Source organism: Notamacropus eugenii, chromosome 4 (assembly GCF_028372415.1).
Source record: "Notamacropus eugenii isolate mMacEug1 chromosome 4, mMacEug1.pri_v2, whole genome shotgun sequence".
In the NCBI taxonomy this organism is placed as follows: Eukaryota; Metazoa; Chordata; class Mammalia; order Diprotodontia; family Macropodidae; genus Notamacropus; species Notamacropus eugenii.
Window position 1 is genome coordinate 182,859,839 of NC_092875.1, and position 17,219 is coordinate 182,877,057.

Below are 17,219 nucleotides of genomic sequence, written 5' to 3' on the forward strand. Positions count from 1 at the left end.
TTCTATATTTGTGTTAGTTATTCATATATTTTGGATACCAAACCCTTACAAAAGTTGTTTGATACAAAAAATTTCCCCCAGTTGACTGATTCCCTTCTTTTCCTGTATGCATTAATTTTGTTTGTATAAAACCTTCTCAATTTCATTCAATCAAAATCGCCTGTTCTATCTTTTGTATATTTGTCTCTGCCTTTTAGTTAAGAATTCATCTCCTATCCATATCTGTGAAAGGTATACTTCCTTTCTAATTTTTGTGGAATGATCTTTAATATTCAGGTCACATATTGATCATAAACTTATAATGGAATAGAGTGGAAAAAGTTGGTCTAAGGTAAACCCTAATTTCTTTGTGTTTTCTAGTTTTCCCCATAATTCTTATTCCATTCCTTCAACCAATTAAAAAAAAATGTTGAATGGAATCCCAGGGAGAGATCCTTAGGTACTTCATTAAAGACTTTCGTTACCATATTTTGCTTCTGACCTTATAACTTGTTCTCAATTAATCCTATGACACTATGTGCAGGCCATACATATTTTTATCTTCTTTGCAATAATATCATGAAGGATATTTGTCAAATGTCTTGTAGAAATTAACAAGTAACTAATGCTTAACAGGATCATGTGGTACAGAACATGTGCAATATCACAAATCTGGACTAGGAGAAAGGGGAAATACTGTTACCTTCCCAATGAGCGCTCTTCCCAGTTTAGCAGTATAACTTCCCTTTGTATGTCAATCTATCATGGGAAACAGTCCAGTGTCATTGCTTGGTTTTCTTGCTTACAGTTAATTTACCAAGTTTTCTTGGATCCAGACCTATGATTGCATGTAGTAGATGCTTAACAAAATTTTGTTGAGTTTCATTGAATAGACCACCTAAAGGAAAATTGAAAATTTGCCTTATTTCCTCCTTCATTTTCTTTATTCCTGAAAACACCACGGTAACTTCTCTGGTATTTTAAAAGGAGACTCACCAAAAAGTCCTGTAGGGAAAACACAAAGGAGTTGAGGTTTAATGACAGATCACAAGAACAAATACAAGTTGTTAAAGTCCTCGTTCATTACTCTTCATCCTTCAGACCAACTATAGGGAAATAACCTAGTTTTCTTCACTTCCTCTTCCCTCACGCCTTATCTCCTTTCTGACAGACCTTGTTCTTGATGTTAATTTAGTTATAACTCTCCTGCTGTGGTTTTGGCAAGCAAGTCTACATTATGTCTTAGCTCACAAAAATCTACTTTCCCAGCCCTCACTTGTAGGTGAGAGAGACTTTAGGTCTGGAGCAGTTACCTCTATTTTACAATCCATCTGATATAGTCATTTTATAGGATACCTCACTACAGATTGCTATCTATGATCTGGAAGGACTCCTTCCTGTCTTACCTGGCTCCCAATTAAGATAAATGTTTATGCATGGTAGGCAGTTAATAAAAGTTAGTTGAATTAAATAGATTTGAACTGGTCTTCTGCATTCTTTCCTTTTTTATGTTTTCAGTTTGGTGCTTCTTATCTGCTTTCCCAAGATCTGCAGGCTTTTGCCCTTCTCATTTTCCACCTCAACTCAACTCACTCTATGTTTGGGTTAGTCTATCTCAAGCACATACTACTAATCTAATGATTTATTCCCTACCTGGTAACTTCCTATAAACAAAATGCTTTCTAAAGTCTCCTCTGACTCAAAATCCTGTACGTGACAAAATTACTCTTGGCTACATATGCTCTAGTCTGACTCAAGATTTGTGGTCTAGTCCATGGTTAACTTTCAGAACCTTAGGGCTTCATATGCTGTTCCTTGAATGGTCTCCCCTTCCAGATGAATCTTTCCTTTCATTCTGAACTTGTGTGCCCTGGTGGGTCCATCATTATCTACCCACTCATGGATTGAACTGAGGTAACAAATGAAGCCTTGAGTCCATGGATTCTGGAAATGTTTCCTTGTTCTTCACTACTAACTCTAGCTCCTTTATCTTGGGATGATGAGTCAAGATCCATGCTTGGTCAGACTTCTCTTCTCTGGGGGTAGATCCCAAAGAATAGAAATGTTAATATGATTACAAACAAAAATGAAAGGGCATATAGTGATATTAACATGTTTTCACTCCTTCTTCCCCAGCCCTCAAGTAATCAGGAAGGGTCTTCTTGACAATGTCAAGAAGAATAAGGAGTAGAAAGTATCATTTAATCTGTCAGTAAGAAGTCATTACTCACTCTTTGTTAGAGCAGTTTCAGTAGAATAGTGAGGATAGAGGCAGATTACAAAAGGTTGAGGATCAATTGGGTAATGAGTCCAAACCAGAAGAACAGATTGCTCTTCCTAGAAGTGTGATCTTAAAGGGGAAGAGAGAAACAGGCTCACAGCTTGAAAGAGTAGAAGGGCACAGAGAAAGTTTGATTACTTAAGTCTAAGGGAGATCTGATTATTTTTCTAATCAGAAATAAAGGAATCAAGGGAGGAGGAGACTGAAGATGCTAGAGATCCTCAAAGAATAGACTGTCAAAGAATATCAACAACCAGTTGTCAAACATGAAATACAAACTATTAATAACTATCTGATTAAGTTAACAAAGAGGGCAGACGGGAAAATCATTAGTAAAGGGGCTATAAGAAGACAGATATACTAATTGACTATTGGTGAAATTATAAATTACTTCAACTATTCTAGAAAGCAATTGTAATTATGAAGGAAAAGTTCCTTTAACTCAGAGATTCTACTCCTGGGACTATATCCCAGGGAAATAAACAACAGCAAGAAAAGACCTAAATGTCGCCAAATATTCATAGCAGCATGATTTGTGTTAGCAAACAGCTGGAAATAAAATATATAGCCAACTATTGGGCAATGACTAAACAGTTACAGTACATGAATGTTATGGAATATCATTAGGCAACTCAAAATGACAAATATGAAAAATTTAGAGAAACATGGGTGGAATTTTATGAAGCAATACAGAGAAAATAAAGCAGAGTCAAAAGAGCGATGTACACAATGACAACATTGTATTTTAAAAAAATCAGCGTAGGGAGGTAACAAACTCTGGTCAAATACAATAGTCAATATTACTACCATGCTATCAGAATTAAAGGACTTAAATCTCCTTTCTTTTAGCAATTGATGTGACTTCTCTGAGAATGAATTTGGAGCAGAGAGGGGGTGCGTAGAGTGTTTGTTACAGTGTTTGCTGATCAGAACATAGTGATCATTATTTTAAAGATGTGAGAGAGAAAAGGAGAGTAATGGAGTAAGGTTCTGGAAAAAATAAAAGAAACCATCAAATTGCTGAAAATGAATTTACTTTTCTAGGATTTCTCATCCTTTTTGTTTACATTTCTATGATTCTACTCAGCTCTGCTTTTCTTAGCAGGAAAGTTTGAAAGTGACCTCCTTATTCTATTGAAATCTATGTTCCCCTTGAAGAATTATACTCAGTTTTTTAGGATATGTTTATTCTTGGTTGTTGGCCTTTTATTATGTATCATGGTTTTTGGTGTATTACATCTCAAGGGTTTCTTTCCTCTATAGTAACTGCTGAATAATCTTGTTTGAGCCAGACTGTGACACTTTGATGCTTTGTATGACAGTTCTTTTTGTTTTAGTAAATAAATTGGAAGCAAAATAGATGCCCAACAAATGGGGAATGGATGAACAAATTGTGGTATATTGATGTAATAGAACATTATTTTGCTGTATGAAATGACAAATATGAAGAATTTATAGAAGCATGGTAAAAATTTTTATGACTTGATGCAGAGAGAAATAAGCAGAACCAAGAGAATAATTTGTGTAATGCCCCAAATATAATAATGTGAAGGAAAACAACTTTGAGAAACTTCAAAACTTTGATCAAAGCAAAGAACAACAGTGATTTCAAAAGACTAAAAATGAACTATACCTCCAGCTAATCAGCGTCTGAGCTGCATTAGAAGCCAGGTTTGCTGACTCCCAGTGCAATGTCTTCATAGTCACTGGGGCCTTAGTATCCATGATCACTGTGCCACAAAGGTATGGGGAAATTAATTTATGACAGACAGAATGGACTCCAACAGGCACAATGAAAATTAATAGGAGAGTGAGAAACTGAATGGATAATATGGAGGACATAGGGTTGATCTGGAGAGAGATTTGAGGTGGAAGACACAGTAGAAGGGGTTTGCCAACATAGGAGTTCCAGATGATGTAAATTAAAGGTTGAGAGTTAGGCTGACAGTACATATTAGCCACAGGGTAGTACTAACTAGAAATAATTCACTAAAGGAAAAGCTCATAAAACAAAAAGATTTGAAAACAAGGGTTGTCATTTCTTATCCCACACCAACTTCTTCTTCTTCTCCTCCTCCTCCTCCTCCTCCTCCTCCTCCTCCTCCTCCTCCTCCTCCTCCTCCTCCTCCTCCTCCTCCTCCTCCTCCTCCTCCTCCTCCTCCTCCTCCTCCTCCTCCTCTTTCTTCTTCTTCTTCTTCTTCTTCTTCTTCTTCTTCTTCTTCTTCTTCTTCTTCTTCTTCTTCTTCATTTCTTTTTCAAACTCAATTTCTGGCCAGGCCTTTAGGAGACCCAGCAGTAGTCAACCTTCTGTACGTGGAGTGATTAAAGTAGCTTTATAACCTCATTTATGACATTAAGTTTGGGTCTCCCTGTTGGTGCAGGGGTCATTTATTACCTTACCAATTTATTCTCAAAATGCACTGGATAGAAAGAGTTAATAGGGTTCTCAGTGAAAAATACTAGTCACCACCACTCCATTGCCAGTGAAGTTGTTACTAGAGGGTGTATTTCTTGGAGACCTAGTTGAAAGAATCTAAATCAGTTTAAAAAAGGAGTTCAAAGCTCAGGATCTTTGCCCAAGCTAATCAAAACCACAAGTATTCAATTTCAAAAATTTTAATTGTCGCTTCTTGAAGTGATTCTGGGGTATTTCCAGCCAGCTTCATATGGGTGTAAATCAACTTACTCTTGGATGCCCAAACCAGCAAACTGCCTAAGTAAAGAGACTCTCTGTGTGCACTCATGGCATATTCTCCATGGTACCCTTGCTTCTTTCCCATGTAAATCCAATCTTTATTGTTGAATGATTCAAGAACTCTGGAGCTAAGTTAATTTTTAACCAGGCAAGATTTTGAGTGCTCTTTTCCAAGTAAAGAATTCTGACTGGGTAGGCTTTTGACTGACACAATGCCAAGCTTTTATGAAAAATAATCTTTATGTGTTCTAGGAAAGATGTCAACTCTAAGAAGAGATTTGTTGAAAAGCCTTAGGATATAAAAAAAAAGTTTTGCTGAATATCCAATGTGTCAGAGAAATATTTTGAAGAAATAAGTTGCAAGTCGAGATCTAAATCTATCAAGATGATAGATGGAGAAAACAAAGTGTCGTGTATAGTAGACGTTCAATAAATATTTTCTATTTTGAAAGCTACAATCTTTACTTCTATCTAAATCATTATTGGAGTGTACGTGTCCAGAGTCGCATCCACGTCTTCCTATCTTCCCATTAAGGAAAACCCCAACAGGAAGGGATGCCAACCCCCTTGTTCATTACTTTTCTTTTCATTTTCCTTTCTGTATTTTCAGTCAATCCACAAGTTTTTATTAAAAGCTTAGCATTTTCATGTATCTATTTCCTACTTCCCAGGAAAAAAAAAGCTATTTTTCTGGATTCTGGGTTTGGTGGGTAGGGGAGAGACTTTTTTTTAATCCTGTTGCCACTACTGCCACTAGCCTTTGGCAGCAGTGATGGAGGGAGGGTTGTTATAATTCTCCTTTCTAGTGGAAAGATCTGAAGTCAGCAGACTTGAATTTAAATAGCTGTTCAGGTCGCTTCCTTTTCAGGCACAGACCTCTTCTTCTAAGGCTGTGTGTGTGTGTGTGTGTGTGTGTGTGTGTGTGTGTGTGTGTGTGTGTGTGTCTGTGTCTGTGTGTGTGTGTGTGTGTCTGTGTGTCTATGCGTCTGTGTCTGTGTCTGTGTCTGTGTCTGTGTGTCTATGCCTCTTTGTCTGTGTCTATGTCAAATAGGGTACGTAAAAGCAGAAATTTCAAGATGAGAAGTAGGGTAGCTTTCCTTAGCTGAGACTTCCTCAGTATCTGTAATCTTATTGGGACTGGGATTCCCTGTATTGACACAGACCACATTGCTTCCTCACTTAAAAAGATAGTTTCATCAAGATAAAGAAAATTTCTCATTTAGTGACCAGTTGTGTAATGTTTCAGAACTTTGCTCAACTGGTCCAGGATGACACAGACAATTATCACTGGGTCTGTACTCAAAGCCTTTCTAGTTTGGTAGGATGAGGCAGAGTTTGGGCTTTTCTGGCATGGTCAGAAATCAGGATCACAACTACAACACAATGAGGCATAAGAGTATGACTTTGAAGGAAGTCTGCTAAGATAAAGCCATAGGTTTTAAAGAGAATCTTTTTATACAAGATTGGAGAGGAGACTAGACATTAAAATTATGATGAATATACGATCTCACAAATGTGGTTATTCCCTCCAACAATGCATTCCTGTGATCAATCTCTATTGCTTTATTATTATTTTAATATTTGATAGATAATTGATTTTTTTCATTGAAAGAAAGTATTATGACATAAGACAGCTAGGTGGTGCAGTGGATAGAGTGCTGGGTTTGGAGTCAGGAAGACCTGGATTCAAATACGTCCTCAGACACTTGCTAGTCGTGCAACTTGGGCAAGTCGCTTAACTTCTGTTTGCCCCAGTTTTCTCCTCTATAAAATGGAGATAAAAATAGTACCTACCTCCTAGGATAGTTCTGGGCATCAAATGAGATAATATTTGCAAAATTCTTAGCATGGTGCTTGGCACATAGATCTTTTCTTCCTCCTCCTTCTCTCTCCCCGCCCCCCCCCCCTTCTCTCTCTCATCTCTCTCCTCTCTTCTCTCTTTTACCTCATTAGCTCTCTTGGGCTAACAGAATCATAGCAATATTCAGCCCCGGTCTCTCTCCTGAGCTCTAATCTCACATCACCTATTGTCTATTGATTTTTAAATGCCCTGTTTATGTCAAAGGTACTCCCATTCTTTCAGTCTCCTAGGTTCATAATCTTTGAACCTTTTCCCTTGACATTTGGGTTTCTGGCCCCACTTATCTAATTATTTGCCAGATCTCATCATTTTTACTTCCAAGATGTCTCTCCCCTCTGACCTCTTATCTCTGATCTCTTATCTTTCATAGCCGCTACCTTAGTTCAAGCCCTCATAATCTCTCATCAAGACTATTGCGCATGGTTTCCTAATTGGCCTGCCTGCCTCAAGTTTCTCCTGCTCCAGTTCATGCTCCACACAGCTGCCAAAGTGATTTTCCTTAAAGACAAGTTTGGCAGTGTCACTTCCACCCCCACCTCCCTCTGATAACTTCACTGCCTTCTTATTACCTCTAAGCTCAAAGATAAGCTCCATTGTTTATCTATTTTTTCCTCTTAAAAATGTTTTATTGATGTCATATATATTTACAGATTACTCCCACTTTGTGAGAAGTTTCTTGTAATAAGACACAAGTTAAATGAAACTAATACAGTGACCTCATCTAAAAGTATATGCAGCATTTCATTTCTATATCTCTCTCTGTGTTTTTACAGGAACAGAAATCTATTTTCTCTTCCTCTCACCCCTGGTCCATTGAAAAAAAGAAAGAAAACCAAATTTGCATAGTCAAACAAAGGAAAATTACTTATGGTTGCACACACATTTTATATTTTAATATATTATATAATGTATATTTTGATATAGTTTAATATGTTATATAATATATATTTTGATATATTGTAGTATTTTAATATATTTACCATAGTGTATAATGCATATTTTATACATATTTAATATGTATATTGTTTTATATGTGTGCATATGTGTATACATGTCTCATTTCCAGCCTAGTTTAGCCTGTCTGTCTAGATGTCTTTACAGGGACATGGCTGGTGCACATGCCACAGCTTCCTGGAGTCACAGAGGAGAGAGTTGGATGGTAGGTAGACACCAAAGATGGATGAGCAACGCTGAAAATGGCTTGGTAAGCCCTCACACCAAAGATGCTAGTTCTCCCTGAATACCTCACACATCCATTTAGTGGACCTGTGAATGGCTCTAGCAAAAGTAATTTTAAATTACACAGAAAAAAGTACCTAAATAGTATATACTCTTTGATCCAGCTATATCACTGTTAGACTTCCATCCAAAAGAGATCAAAGAAAGAGGAAAAGGTCCTGTAGGTTAAAAATATTTACAGCAGCTCTTTTTGTGATGTCAAAAATAATTAAACAACTAGAAACCAATGAGATGTCCAATGACTGAAGAATAAATAAGTTATGGTATATGAATATAATATAACACTATTATGCCGCAAGAAATGAAGTAGTGGGTGATTTCAAAGAGATATGGAAGGACTCATTTGAGCTACTTAGTTTTTAAAGCCCTTTATAACACGATTCAAGGCCTGATTGTACCTTATTTACCCTCCCCTACTCAGCAGTCTAGTTTAGTTCTTCACATAAAGCACCGCCTATGTGCCAGGCACTGAGCTAAATGCTGGGGATAAAAAAAAGGCAAAAGATGGTTCCTGCCCTCAAGAAGTTTACGATCTAATAGAAAAGACAACACATAAAAGACTACAGAGCAGGAGGAAGGGGTTTACTGGGGTGGGGGCATGATGAAGTCCCAAAGAGTGTAACCAAATGGGAAATGATGAGATGGCTGCCATAGGCACCCTCCTTAAATGGAGGATCTGGGAAGAGCTTTCCACTGTCTACCCTCCTCACTCTCCAACCACTCCATGTCGAGTCTCTGAGCCTTCCCATACCTGGAAGTCCCTTCCTTCTTACTGTCACTTCATTGAATCCCTTTCTTCCCTTGGGATACAGTTCAAATGCCAGATTCTACATAAAGTCTTTTCTCATCCTTTCAATTACTCGGTTTCTCCCCTCTTGATACACCTAGCACTTTACTTTGTATATTTCCTCTTAATATTTATTTTGTGTATTCTCTTTCATGTGCTTGCCTCCCTCATTAGAATCTGTCTCTTGAGTATAGTTATCTTCTTCTTCTTTGTATTTGTATCTTCCCAGAACCTAGCATGTTGCTTAATAGTTAAGTGCTTAATAAAGTCTAGGTGATTTACTGATTCAGTGAAATGTACAGCAATGTTATTTGTAATTGCCTCAAGGTTCAACAACTGGGGAATGCTCAAATGAAATGTGACATATATGGCATATGGCATATATGGAATATCATAATGCAATTAAAATGTATAAATATGAAAGATAAAATGAACCTGGCAGGATTTTTATAGAATAACATGCAGCAAAGAAAGTAGAACCAAGAAAACAAAATGCTAACCAAAGATATAGTTATATAAAGAGGAGGTGTGTAAAGATAAATGAATAACTAAAAGAAAAATGAAGGGAATTTTGAGGGACTAACTGAACTCTTGTGCTGAAATTCATTTATTCAAATGCAAATAGCTATGAAACATTGACTTGTTGATATTTAAAATTGTTCATGATAAGTCATTTAATAAATTTAAAAAATTAATACTCAGAATCATCTGTTTGATTCATTTCTGACTGCTTTATGTATGGAACCAAGAGGACAATTAAACAGGATTCTTGAGAGTGGGAGCATGAGTAATGTACAGTAAGACTTGTCAGACAGCCTTGAGCTATGCTGTAAGGGACTTTAAAAGCTAGGCAGTTCATATGAGTTCCTATGACCATTACTCAATGTTACCCATTTAGTATGTTTCATTTAGGAACTCTAAGCTCGACTCAGAGGGCTTCAGTATTACTATTGCCACTGAGTTGCTCAGTCATGTCTGACTCTTGGTGACCCCACTTAGGATTTTCTTGGCAAAGATACTGGAGTGGTTTGGTATTTCTTTCTCTAGCTCATTTTACAGATGAGGAAACTGAGGCAAACAGGGTTAAGTGACTTCCCCAGGGTCACACAGCTAATAAATGTTGAAGTTCAGATTTGAACTCATGAAGATAAGTCTTTAAGGCCAGTGCTCTATCACAACTTATTTGTGAGGAGGCACCATATAAGTTAGGAGAAAGAGAGGCCCAGGGATTTTACTGTTAAGTATATACCTTATGTCAGTTAATGACAAAAAGAAAGTTTCCATATAGTCATATGCACCAAGATATTGATAGTAATATGTCTCGAAGTAGCAAAGAATTGGAAATAAAATAGATACTCATTGAGTGGAGGTGTGTGATAGATAATCATACAAATTATATATATTTGTGTATACAATATACAAATTATTATACAAATTATATCAATGCTGTTACATGAATATAAGGGAATATGTTGTAATAAACAATAAGCATGATGAATGCAGAGCAATATTTGATGCAAAAAACCAAGCACAAGGACTGTAATAATGTAGATGAAAAGGCCAAGAACAAAATCTGAATGTTATGAAATTATAAAGAGCAAGGTTAGTCCCCCCCACAAAAGATATGAGAGGATACCTTTCCCAACTCCTTTGCTGAGGTTGGGGTCCACAGATGAGGAACAGTGCACATAAGGTCAAGTTTTTGTGTCTGTGTGATGATGTTTTGCTGAATTTTCCCCCCTGTTTTTCTATCCTAAATAAACCCAAACTCTTTGTTATAAGGAATGACTCTCTGGGACGGGTTAAGGGAAAGCATACGGGAGAGATCTAGGCATCGTAAAAGCAAAAAAAGATATCAAAAAAATCTATAAACAAAATTTTACTTTTTCTATGTCATTCAGGGTATCTGTGGTTAAACACTTCCATATGGCAGAGGTTTTTACAATATATAAGAAAGTACCCTATTAAATGATCTCGAAGGACGTTTCTGCCTCTAATGACCAATGACTTTACTCTTTTGGTATGTGAAATCTTTTTTGTAGCCTTTATAACCTTTGGCGGTTCTTATCCCAACTCCAACGCTCACTGATGATTTGGTTTCCCAGAACAAAACTTTGGTTCTAAGGTTCCCTTGAGGAGTTCCAGGTGTCTTTCTAATGCTATCAGTATACCATTCTGATACATTCTCCTCAATATGAAATACCAGTAATTAGCATCCCACTATCACTTAATAGGGGCAGCTAACTGGCTGCAGTGGATAGAGCACTGAGCTTGTAATCAGGAAGACTCAGCTTCATGAGTTCAAATGTGGTCTCAGACACTTACTAGCTTTGTGACCCTGGACAAGTCACTTAACCCTGTTTGCCTCAGTTTCCTCATCTGTAAAATGGGCTGGAGAAGGAAATGGCAAACCACACTGGTATCTTTGCCAAGAAAACCCCAAATTGGGGTCATGAAGAGTCAGATATGGCTAAAACAACCAAACCAAAAAAAAATCATTTCACCAATTAACATAAATAATAATTTCACAGGAGTATATTTGTTGAGAAGATATCATCTTTCCCCCTAACACTTGGAGACATACTCTCCCTTCCACCACCTTGGTCTCTGGGGAGAGGCAGTTCCTACAAAGCATTTGACTCTTCACAAAGTTCTGGTATTCTGGTATTCTGGTTCAAGTTGTGACTTTGGTTCTTGGCTACCCACATGCTGGCATGCACCCTGTTACTGGGTCTGGCAACTTGCTCTTTTGTAGCCTTTTGAGGTTCATGAAATTACACTGTGGTTCATGTCTCTAATATCATTTTACCTAAGGGAGGAAAGAATGGACACAAAAGAATGACAAGGACAAAGGCAAAATAGGGGCCCATGCTCATAGCTTCAGGGTGACCCCAATGGAGAGAGTTGGCCACTGGCACTGGTTCTCTCTGTCCTCATAGAGGCTTATGGCAATGCTTGCCTCCTCCCTCCAAGGCAACCTCCAAGAAAGGGAAGAGAAAACAGAGTCTAGTTGTTAGGTCATTTTGTACCTTAACCATAACCCTGACACTAAGTTCAGTTTTGGCTCAGCAGCCAATCAAAAGGTTATTATTTCATCCTCACATAGTTAGCCGGAGATGAGTCTGGAGGAGAAAGAGAGCTAGTGACCTTGCACAGCCTTCCCTCATTCAAATTAAAGTCAACTACTAGTCATGTCATCATGATGATGGTCCTCTTCGAGAATGAAGGACAAACACAAGTTAACAGGAATACTTGTAGAATATATACACATGCACCAAAGCAGAGAGCACTGAAGTCAATCATCCTCTGACCTTTCTTGAAGCAGGCTCATTGAATACGCATATCCTAAGAACTGAGCCCTCACTGGTCAGTCCCCCAGTCCATCTTTTTTTTTTAATTTATGGAATAAAACAAGCATTTCAATAACACAATGTAATAAAAAAGATGATTGCCTACAAAGCTGCAAATCTACTATGTATAACTCTCTATTCTTTTAAAATATATGACAAAGTTATGTAAATTTCTTTTTTCTTCCCTATCGCCATCCCAAGATGGCCACCAGTACACACAAATACGTATATCTATCTATCTATATCTATATATATGTAAAATTATTCTATACATCTATTTATCAGTTCTTTCTTTAGATGCAGATAGCATCTGTCTTTATATCTCCTTTATAGTCAATTTAGGTAATTATGTGAGTCAAAATAACTCATTCACTCAAAGTCATTCTTAAAACAATATTGCTATATCCAATGTTCTCTTGGTTCTGCCCATTTCCCTCTTCATTATTTTATGCAAGTCTTTCCATGTTTTTCGAAAACACTGAGCTCATCATTTCTTAAAGCACAGGAATATTCCATCACAATCACGTACTACAACTAGTTCAACTATTCCCCAATTGATGTCCATCCTTGCATTTTCCAATTCTTTGCCACCACAAAGAGAGCTGCTATAAACATTTTAGAAAATATAGGTTCCTTTCCCTTTTCCCTAATCATCTTTGGAAATAGACGTAGTCATGATATTGCTGGGTAATGGAGAGGCAGTGAGGCATCATGTCTAGGAAGCCAGAGTCCTAGTAAGGAAGACTGGGATTCCAGTTTCACTTCTGAGACATCCTGACAGGACCCAGGGCAAATTGCTTAATCTTAACTGCTCAACGACCACCAGCACTGCACCTTCAGACAACTTTGGAGAACTATAAATTGCAGAAGAGTTGCTGATCTGCATCAATAGAAGGAGTTTCCTTATAGAGAGCTTCTTATGTCAATGACATTATGAGTCCCCAAATTTAAAAAAAAAAAATAAAGGAATAATTCACTTGGATCCAGCAAGCATTTTTAAAGCACCTACTATACCCAAGTCTCTATGCTAGAACTGAGTAAGTCAAATGAGACTTGCAATAGAGTATTTTTATACTTATATTTTATTTTACACTTATAGAGTGCTTTGGAGCAGGAAATTGCAAACTACTCCAGTATCTTCACCAACAAAACCCCAAATGGTGTCATGAAGAGTCAAGACTAAAACCACTGAGTGATAATAGAGTACTTTAACATACAACAACCCTGTGAGGTAGGTGTTATCATCTTTTCTGTTTTACAGATGGAGAACCAATGATGTGAGAGTTCAATGACTTGCCAACAGTCACATAGTTAATGCATGAAGTAGAATCTGAACTCAGGACTTCTTAACTCCAAATCTCATATTTAAAATGCATAAAATACACATCATAAACATAATATAGCATATTTCCAGTATAGGGCTTTGTCATTTGGTAGTTCATGAGACATAGTGAGCTTCTGATGTCTAATTCCAACTATTAGATAGCATCTTGCTTGGTATTCCATAGCTGCTATTTTTTTGCTACCTGTTGTGACATGTTTCTACCTTTTTCTTAAAAAATCTGAGTTGATCAATAAGTAAAGACTCCTTAAGTTTAACCCTTCTGTAATTTCTGGTAGTGATAATCTGATCCAGAATTGCCATCTGTAGTAGGACTAATATCTACCAATTTTCCACACAACATAGGTCAGGTTCACTATTGTTTCTTCTAATCTGTGATATGAATTAGCTTTCCCTAAAAGTTGACAAAGCAGTTTCAAGACCTGAATGAGCTCTGCTTCTCTGATGCAAATAGCTGGTTATCAAAGGGAGTAAAAATACTACCCATATACTTTCTGGGCCCCAGCCGACTTGGTGGGTTTCTTTTTTTTTTTTGGAGGCAATCAGAGTTAAGTGACTTGTCCAGGGTCATACAGTTAGAAAGTGTCTGAGGTTAAATTTGAACTCAGGTCCTCCTGCCTCCAGGGCTAGTGCACTATCTACTATGCCACCTTGCTGCCCCTGACTTGGTAGATTTCTGAAGACCATCCGAGTCACCAGATCTTTCATCATATCCTGTCCTGATGATAATATGTATTTCTATTTGGAAAAGAGTGGAGCCACAGCCACTTGTATATCATTGCTGTATTAGCGCAAAGTAATCCATTTTTTAACTTGTGAGTGCCCCATTTCATTCCAACAGAAAACCTGAAATAAAAGAATGCTAACATTAGATCTACCTCTCACATCATCATAAACTTCTTAACTTCTGTAAGCAAATCAGCCTTAATCATTTGTTCATTTAATTTTAATTTTTAATTAAATTTACTTATTTTAATTAATTAGTTAATTAAAATTAAATTAAAATTTTAATTGACTAGACATTTATTTTATTTTAATAATCGCAGTAGTCTGGGGTATTTGCAAAACAATCTCCTCAGTCTGGTTTTCTTTGTAGGAATTCTTCGCATATCTCTTTTATTGAATGCCCATGTTTTCATTGACTATTAGACTCAGGTTTGTAGGTTACATCATCTTGAGCTGCTTTTGAGCTCCTTTGCTCTCACTAACACATTACGTTACTTTTTGTAGTTTCTACATGGTACAAAAAGTCTTCTATTGTTCAAATTTCTTTCCCTTATATTTGAATGTTTTTTTCTTAGTTACTTGTTGAATGTGTTGTTTATCACTGGAAATGTCAAATTTAACCATAATGTGCATAGGAGTCCCCAGGATAGTATTTTTTTTCTGGAGGCAATTTGTATATTCTTCTGATTGTCTTTTGTTTGCTATGTTCTGAAGTTCTGGGCAGCTTCCTTATGTTATTTCTTGTACTTTGAGATTTAAGTTTTTTACTTGTCACATTCATCTGGAAAACATAAGTTGTCTCTACCATGTTTTACTTGCACAGAAATCATGTTTTCTATTAAAATTATTGCTTTTTGCTTCACTTCTTCCAGTTTGTCCTTCATTTCAATGTATTCCTAATCAGTTATTTTCTCTTTTCTTTGGTGATATTTGTCACCATAGATTCAAGCTTTTCTATTCTGTCAATTATTTTTGCTCAGTAGACCACAACCTTTGGTTTCACTCTACTTACTTTTCCTTCAAACCATTTGAAAATATCTTATTGTGGCTCCATAATTTGGGGGTGGGGTGCAATCCAAAGGTATTCTATAGTTGAATTATTTTCCTTTGTCTTATAATATTTACTTAAGTGTATTTGGACTTGCTTTGATGATCTGGAGGTCATATTCTCTTCTGCTGTTAATATTTTCTTTCTTGGTTTATCTGTGCTCAAGGTTGTTGTTTTTTTTCTTTTTTCATTTTTTTGGAACTAAGTTTTCTTCTTCCTGAGATCTTTGATATTTTCAAACTTTATCCTCTATATTTCTCTATTGCTTACTTTCTGGCTCCTTCTCTTTTGATGGAAGTTTCCATGAGGACTGAACTTCAAAGCTGTCTTAGTCTCCTTTAAGAATGGGGAGTCAACAAGCATTTGCTATGTGCCTACTATGTGTCAGGCACTATACTAAGCACTGGGAATATAAATCCAAACAATCCCTGTTCTCAAGGAGTTCATAGTCTAATGGCAGAAGATAACAAATAAAAGGAAGCTGAATAGGGGAAGGAAGAAGAAGTAAGGGGAGTGTAGAAGGGACCCACACTGGAACACCAGGAGAGAAAGAATGCAGCACAGCCTGGATAGGAATGAAGACATAGCTGATCTGGGCATTTTAAACAGAAAACCAAAGAAAGGGACTGCAGGGGGTGAAGTTCTAGTACTAGTGCAAGAATTCCAGGCATGAGTGAACTCCCAGGGAGAGAGGTTCCTGTAGCATAGAAGAGAAAGTCCAGATATGCGACTGGTATAGAAGGCTCATGGAGGCAAATAGCAGGAGATAATGCAAAAAAAAAGTATATTAGAACTGTATTGTGAAGGGTTTTGAATGTAATTTCAAGAAGCTTGCATTTCACTCTTTAGGAAATGAGAAATATGACATTAATGTTAATTTTTTACTGTCCAGGGTCTTCTTCCTGTTGTTGATGACAACTTTAAGGCCTATAGTACAGGGCTTTATGTAGGAGAGAATGATGTTACAATTAAATTGGAGAAGGAGGCTGGTGACATACCTGGAAAAGGGACCATAGTGGGATGACAGAGAGGTGAGTTTTTAGCTTCCTTCCCAGTTATGCCCAGTTGTATGACAATGAACAAGTTATTCAGACATTTTTTTTAGTCTTTGCCTTTGAAAAATGAAAACAAAATCGTTAGTCCCATAAATAGATGGTAGCTTATTATGATGCTTCTATATAAAATTAAAACAGGACAATCTGTCCAAGGAGTCCATGGGGTTGCTTTATAACTCTTCATGTAATGAGAGGAAAGTTGCACTCCCTCAATGAAATCTTCTTTCCTCTACCACCATGGGAACAAAGATTGCTGAATGGCCACATCCTAGGATCTTAGATTTAGAGCTAAAATAAATCTTAGAGTCAAATTGCCCTGGCTCACATAGCTAACAAATTTCTGAGATGGGATTTGAACCCAGGTTTTCTTGGCTCTAAATTTCCTATGTTGCCTTGCTTCCAATGTAGCCTTCTAAAGTATTGTCCTTGAATAAAGCTGGTAAGCTCAGAACAGGGATGATTTATCATCCTGCCTGTCATGTTATAGCTGTCCTCCTAGAAGAGATGCAGTGACCCTGATGAACCACATTCAGTGGAGTTTAGGGAGAAAACTCTCTTATCTTTTGGTATTTGAAGTAAGCCTTGGTCAGCATTTAAATCCTACAACTTCAAAGATGGTCATGAAATGAATTAGTTAGAAACCCTCATTATCAAAGCACGGTAATAATAACAATAATAATAATTATAAATAGGTAACTTTTTATAACAATTTGAAATTTACAAAGTGCTTTATGTATATCGCCTAATTTCATCCTTCCTTTATCTTATCCTAATTTTATCCTTCACGTACATTATCTAATTGGATCCATGTAACTATTTTTATTGAGATTACATTTACTATAGTAGTATAGTATAA

At 36.8% G+C, this 17,219-nt stretch overlaps 1 long non-coding RNA gene across 1 annotated transcript in view; it reads right to left on the bottom strand.

Annotated features, from left to right (window-relative positions):
* Positions 1-935: 935 nt before the first annotated feature.
* The window catches only part of LOC140500839 (uncharacterized), a 76,787-nt gene continuing 60,503 nt past the window's right edge, over positions 936-17,219 (bottom strand). The window contains exon 3 of the long non-coding RNA XR_011965908.1: positions 936-984. This is a non-coding gene — a long non-coding RNA (uncharacterized lncRNA). The remainder of the gene's footprint in view (positions 985-17,219) is intronic.